The 7,858-nt window shown below is 34.1% G+C and overlaps 1 pseudogene; it reads right to left on the bottom strand.

Annotated features, from left to right (window-relative positions):
- Positions 1-3,905: 3,905 nt before the first annotated feature.
- On the bottom strand, positions 3,906-5,042 carry LOC149530872 (uncharacterized; annotated as a pseudogene).
- Positions 5,043-7,858: the final 2,816 nt, after the last annotated feature.

Below are 7,858 nucleotides of genomic sequence, written 5' to 3'. Positions count from 1 at the left end.
TATGGCATACCTATTGTTACTAGTCATAAGGTAAATTGCAGCACTTTACTCTTATACCATACACACAACCAAGAATGCAATTGGATCCTCCAGGACTCCCAAGCACCAAGGATAGTTTGGAAAAACTCATATATGAACAAAACAAGGTGTAACAAAGGTTGGAAACCCTGCCAACCACTTACCAAGCAAACTGTTGCAACCAACCAAACAAGCACTTAGGTTTATTAACACTGTTTTCCACCAATAACTCAAAATGTTTACAAAGGACTAGGAAAACAAAAGACAAATTCAAACACCCTTTTCAAAGTGCCAAAAGACTCCAAAGTTTCAAAACTAACTCCACTCCAGCATACCCTAACCTTAATCTTGCACACAAGCCTAATTAGCAACTTTAGGCTTGGTCTAGAATGAAAAGGTTAAAAATATGGGTGCATGGATCAAATTCTTCAATGATAGTGTGTCCTCCTGGTCAAATTTAAGATGCCTTGCCTCCACACCAAGTCCCAAGTTCCTTTTATCACTCTAACTCATCAAATTGCAAAAACAAGGTCTAATACATGAGTCTTATTAGACCTAGGGCTTGCTCTTAAAAATGCTTTCTGCAATCTCCTACCTCCAGGATTTTGATATTTGATAATACAATGCCCTAGTTTGCTCCATACCAAATTGGAGAAAATTCCAACAGTGGGAATTCAAACTAGGGCCATTCCTTTGGCAAAAACCCTTATTTTGAGGGTTTCACAGGCAACAAGGAAGAAAAATATATAACTTGCAAATGAAATCAGATCTCTCCTTGAAACCAATGCCAAAACTCCATAAAATTCAACCTCCAACTTTTCAATGCAAAATAGCCACCGTACAACCTTTAGGAGTCCGTACAGTACAGAAAAAATAGTCAAAAAAGCCCAGAAACAACAGATTTTATTAATTTAAAAGCAAGTACAATGGTTAATAAACTAATACCCTATGACCAAAATTTTGAAGGAACAATAACATGCAATTAGACTTCTTGATGTATAAATTGGGTCTTAAAAAAATCAATTTCCTTTGGGGAAAGTACTTATTTGGTTTTGAATACTAATATCATGGAGTTCATTTCAAATCATATAGTGTCTTTTCAAGTGACATACCATGTGTTCCTTTTCTTTTCTAACAAAATTGGGTTTTTAGATCTTCATTTAGGAATGTACTTCATATCTATTTGGTGGATATTCTAACTATGATTGGAAACAAGCGTTGTTAACATTCTAATCATAATTATCTTTGCAACTAGAGCAAAGATTCCTCAATCTTCAATGTGTTGCTCTTTAGCTCTAATCTTGCTTTGTCCTTGTCAATTAAAACATTATTTTAAAACTTGATCTTAATACTTTTTATAATCAATGGCTTTCTTTCCAATGTCTATCTCTCGACTCAACACATTTTTTCATTTTTCTTTCCTTCTCGCTTCATCATAAATACTTGGTTCACAAGCGCTTATGATGTTCTTCTTGCTAAGATTATGAAGTGGAAAATGACTTTCAATCTAGATAATCCATTTCTTCTCTTCCTTCTATAGATTCAATGGGACTTTCAGAGTTTGGCTCAAATTTTTTGGGTAAGTGTGATGATATGTAGTGCACTATAAATTTTCGCTTCAATGAAAGGATTAACACCTCTAATTTTCAAATGGCAATCAACTAGAACTAGCTGACAATCTAACCTTAAAAATACATTTTATGCCAAATTCCAATCATAGTTAAAGACATTTAGCTATTGGAAAATGGCAAGATTATGTCTTATTTCAGATATGCAATAAAATGGGCAAGAAATGTGGAAGAATGTTAAGTTTTTATCCACCAAAACATGAGTAAAATTGTGTAAACTTAATGTATTTTTAAAAATAATGTCAATTCCCTTCAAAAGAAATATTTTGCATGCAACTTACTTGCTAAAGATGTTTCAAGTTCAGCAACTCTTTAATCACAGGATCCACAATAGTTGGAAGCTTTGACCTGTCTGTCAGCTGTGGCTTGGCCTGCAGCAACAAAAAAATCATTAGTATATGCATCTCAACATTTAAAAAATACATCAAGCAATTCAGGTCAGTTCCAGTCTGTAAATTAACTGGCATTTGTTTCTTCTTTAACATATTCAACAATCAAGTATAAGGTTTTTTAGTTTGGACTCTACCTTGACGAGCATTCCCTTACAATCAAATTTACTTACTTTGGCATTGTAGTTTGCATCAAGGAGAACATTTGATGATTTCAAATCACAGTGAATGATAGATGGATCGCAGTGCTCGTGTAAATGCTTCATTGCTCTGTAATATTTAGGGCATAATGACTTTAGATTCTGTTGCACTATCTTTCTTTTTACAAAAGAAAAACATGGAGAATATGCTCTTGGCTCAAATAATTATCACTATTGACTCAAACCATTTTAACTCAAACTAATTGAATAGGTATTAGAAAAGAGATAGAACAATGCCAAAACAAAGGATGGTCTATTTAGAAGTTTTAACAGCCCATAACCGCTTTAGGAGGCTTATTGAACCTATTTAGAATTAAAAGTGAATAAAAATGGGATAAGGTTAGTAATTGAAAAAGAATAATAAATGAGTATAGAATCTCACTTGAAAACAAATATAACTAAAGATTTAATGTGATGAAGAAGACTGGAAAAGAAAATGCCAATGAATAGAGCAGATCAGGATGTAATGATTGTGTGGACAAAAATACAATTAACCCATTACTCTTCCCATCAGAATAAATTCTGAACAAACCCTTGTAACCGCTTCTCACTATTTTTGTTAACACCACAATGGACAAGAAAATTGACTGTGTGGAAAACAAGAAAACTCTTTGACAGGAATCTGTCTCAAGACAAAAAAACCCAAAGTTGTTATGTGTTTTCCACAGCTGCATATATTTATTATAAGTATATGTTGTTGCATAAAAAAATTGAACTATTAATGTCAGATAGAAATGGTAGATTTATTCCGATCCATGGCATTAGTCTCAAAAGAGGAATTTACTACTAAATCGACAATCTCAACAGTAATTTATTGACAAAAGATGCAGGGATGCAGGGTTTCACAGATGAGAACGAGGGTTTAAATTTGGAGATGGCAGAGGGACAGTGGGTGAACAATGGTGGAGCACTGGTAGGGGTGGTGCTGTTATATAATATAACATCTTTGTGAGTTTTCATGAAGGTGACATTCTTATTAGAAGTGGTTAAATAATGGTACAAATTCTGAGGGAAGTGCTTACCAATTTGTTACCAATCTAGCCTTTGACATTAATCGAAAGGACTCAAATGAGATCGAGCTCTGATACCACTTGTTACAAATTTTGTTGCCATTACACCAAAATATCGACCTATTAGTGCTTGATACAACTAGACTTATAAAATCTACAAGAAGTAGTTAAATTGGATTTTGAAAGAAACATTGACGAATTTGCCTAACAGATTTTTCTAGAGTACACATTGGAACAATAATTTCTTACATATATTCAAAAGTTATTTCAATTGAAATTTGTAGTTAGTGACTCAATGTGGTACATTTGAAGTAACATTCCATTAGAAAAGAAAAATGTTAGCCATGGACAACATGAAAAAAATTAGTAACATAGACACTTCAATACTATTGAAGCATTCAAAGTCGACATGAACAACCAAGTCTGTATATTAAGATATTTGGACAAATGATATAAGAAAAGGGATCCCAGAATTATTAGTCATTAAACCAAAAAGTGAAACAAGAAAAGAGATATCAACATTATTGAATCATCGATTCAAAAGCGAAACAACAAAAGTGACTTTAGTATTATAGAAAAGTTAAGCCGTGTCATGAATCCCAAAGAAAAACATTAATAGAACAGGGCTAATGTAGACAATTAGAATTTTAATTTACATATCTAAAATTCTTCCTTTGCCTGTTGTCTATTGCCATTCAGCTTCTTCATAGCAACACAAAATCCATCATGGAACTGAGCTTGATTTACACAACCAAAGCTGCCCTTTCCCAGAAGATTATAACTACTGAAATTATTTGTTGCCTCATGCAAAGCAAGCTAATCGATTGCTGATGCACATTCTCTCCTCTTTGTAATTTGGAACGAGCTCAATGATTAATCAATGGCCCAAGTGATATTCCCTTACGGCCATCTAAAAAGACAAGTTCGTTCAAAGTTTTATTAGTAAACTACTTTTAATTCCATTTGGGACCAAAAAAGGACTGCAATAAGAATGCCCAAAACGTCCTTAAATGGATGTATCTACGGCCCTGAATCCCATAAAGAGATTATGATGATGCTTATTCGAACTTCACAAATTGTAAGCTTAACGTCTATAGAAGAGGATCCCATAGGAAGTTTTTCAACCATTAAGAAAAGAGAAGAAAACCTGAACCATCAATGTGTACTCGTCTTTCATATGCTTCAACTTGAGATGGTGGATGAACTAGATATGAATTTCTCTTGTGCACCCAACTACAATATGAAAATAGCAAGATGGATCCAATAAGGAATGGTGCAAAGATGATAGCCGCAAGGATTAGAACTCTGAGATGGTGGCTTTCATGGCTTGCTGAATTTTTTTGTTCCATTGATGTTGCTGAAACATTGTTTTGGAATAATAAAAAACATAATATCTATCATATGGCACAAAATGTGTTACTAGATTCAGGTTTCTGTAATATCTACACGACTTGAAATGTTAAAAAAATAGATAAAATTAGAATGCTCCGACTCTTGGAGCACCCATAATTCAATTTCATTAAATGAAAGCTCCTAATAGAGAATGAATATGTAAGTTCATTTACCCATTGTAGAAGAATGGTAAAGAGGGTGTGAACTGGGAGCATGCAATGGTGCATATGACAAGGAATGAGTCCTCTACCTTTGAGGAAGATAAGATTTTCCTGATGATCTCTTGCCATTAACATACTTGAATTGAAATGTTCCAATGACACAACTTCCCCAAAATTAAATAGCCATCAAAGCTAATTTTGCCATCATATCTGATTGAATAAACTAAGTAGAAATAAGATGCATTCAAACAAGTCCAAACACACCTTGAGAAGAAACAAATAATTTCTTGTGCTATAATACCCGCTTCATGCAATCTCTGCACCTTCAAGTACACAATTGAAGTTCTTCAAAGTTGTATCATAAGTTCAGTTCCTTCTAAATTCTTATGCATGGAGATGTGTATGTGTGTAAAAAGATAAAGATATTGTTAAGAAGTGGGGGGCATTGAGAAAGACTGGATGGATAAGTAATGCCTTCATTTTCCCAATCCAAGCATTGTTACAGAAACCGATATGTATGAAAAGTGGCAAATTTGGAGAGGACCCATTTTTGAAACTTCAAGAATTGATTCAGCTCACCATAAAATACCCAATATCTACCATTAAATTTTGGGTTGCCCAATTCAAGCACGCTTATTGAAAGGCATTATATTATCGACATAGGGCTCTCAAATTGCCAAGTCAAATTTTTTATAAAATTTGACTGAACTTTGTTAAACAAAATCAGATTGCACACAACTGTTAAATATTAAGAACTTTTAGTGATGCAAAAATATTTGAAGAAGGTTACATGTATCAATTTATATATGGTCATTGGCAGATGCACAACTATCACTATAGGGACCCCTTCTTAAGCCTGCGTTTCTAGTTGAGCAACAGAAGTCAAGGTACAATCTGGGTATGTCAATTCAAGATGTGGAATAATGGGAATGTACCAAAGAACCTTGTGAGGCACTTTTTTTGTTATTTGATTTGACCGATATCTACTAACATGACAATCAGGGCATTCTGTTGCAAATTCATGTTGTTTATGATATAGAATGTGATCATTAGGACATGCATGTATTGTCTGATACTTCATTTCAATTTGATCCATAATGTTAGATAATTCTCGGTACAAACAAGGCAAAATGTTTGATGGTGGTAACAAAAACTCACTAATCAACCTACAACAACAAATATGCATTGTTAATAGAATAAATAGTAATTGTATGCTAACATTAAAGATGACAAAAATGACATACCTTAGCATACGTGACATTGCTACATTGGATATACTATTCATAACCTTTAAGCTCACCAACAACACTATAGCTGATAGTAGAGTTGTTTGGGAGCCTTCGTATAAGAGCTCGTGTGCCTTCTCAAGTAAAGGTATATCAAGACCATCTTCATCATTATTATCAGATTCACTAGTACCATCATTGTGAGCCTCTTCATCACCTGCCCCAATACCATCTTCTTCAATCACATCCTCTGGTACATTATCATCTTCTTCCATGGGAGTGTTATCCTTAGCTTGGATATTCACACCTCCATGTTCCTCTAGTAGGAAATCCACATTCAGTAATGGACAAAAATCGTGGCCCCCTTCAACATGACCATATTGCCTACAATGACTCTGGGCTGTTGTGATTAGAATTCTTCGATTCTTTAAGCCCTTACACTTTTTGCAAGGACAATAACATTTATCAGGTTTTCTTCGAAACTAAGCCCACAATGCAGCCATTGTCTCATTATTTTGTTCTAGGTTCATATTGTCAGGCGTGGTCTTTCTTCAAAGGAAAATATACCTGCAAATAAATTGGACATGTTGTAGTTAATGTTTATATCTGCACATATGGAAATTGTTGATTAATGTTTTCAAATGTAACTAAAATGATCCTATAATTTCTAGAAGGCCTAGATGTTTGCAAAATGTGGATTTATAGACAATGTATCTTAGTTATTTGCAAAATGGCTCAAAGAGATGTCACAAGCTGAAAGTTACTTAGGTGCTAACATCAGTATGCCATGACTAATCCTGATAGCAATGACTAATTTGATTAATGCATCAACTAATGAAGATGACTAAAAGATTGAAACATATTAATGTAATCTTCAATCAAGAACATGTGAGCTCAAAAGATGGGTAAATCTTAAAAAATCGTGAACCTAAGATCAAAGCGCCATTGTTTGATAAATTGTTGCATTGAAATATGATCTAGAAACGGCCTTTCCACATAGTATGTTGGCACTATTTGGCAATCATCGATCATGTGGTTATTACAAAGAGGCTAAGGACCAAACATGGAATCATGGAGATAGTGCACAGATATACAAAGAAAATGCAAGAAACATCAAAGAGATTGTTAACCGTTCAATGGCCTTAGTAAAGACAAAGCTTGGCACTTGAAATGCATAGTGCAATGGGATTAGTAAGATATCAAATTTTTTGATAGAATACCCAAAATAGAGCTTGGAATGCTGATTGATGGACATGCATATGGGAAAGCATGATATGTAATGTTTTATGTCAAAAAATGGCTTTGACTCTATTGGCTCAGTGCATGAGATACACCTGCAACTTCTCTACACAATCAGCTTGCTATGAAATGTTTTAATCCAGATGGTCAAAACATGTACAAAGAACATGAATTGTTTGACTGAAGGCATTCATGACATTGGTGTCAATGGGTCTCTATGAAAGGCAAAGAAAGGATACCAATTCATTTAACAAAGTGCCAAATATCATACTTCCATCACAATTCAATTATGAAATATAACATGCAACACCATGTCTAATTAGATTGCTTCAAGGAGATATTTGATCAAGGATGAAATGAATGATCACACCTAGTGTGCACCACTTGATGCACTTTACTTCCAAACTTCTCAAATAACCTAGTAACCTCTTCATCTTTTCAAATACCCTTTATTGAGTTCTTCAAATCCTATGAATCTTAGTCCTTCATCCTGTGACTGATGAACCTTTCTATGACTGTTCCTATTTGTAACTAGGCCTAATTAGCCCTCCAATTACAAAGCAACTACATTTTACACTTGCTACCAACATTCCAA

This window comes from Cupressus sempervirens, chromosome 11 (assembly GCF_028749045.1).
Source record: "Cupressus sempervirens isolate cs-2001-9-10 chromosome 11, ASM2874904v1, whole genome shotgun sequence".
Lineage (NCBI taxonomy): Eukaryota > Viridiplantae > Streptophyta > Pinopsida > Cupressales > Cupressaceae > Cupressus > Cupressus sempervirens.
This window is presented reverse-complemented; position numbering and strand designations above follow the sequence as displayed.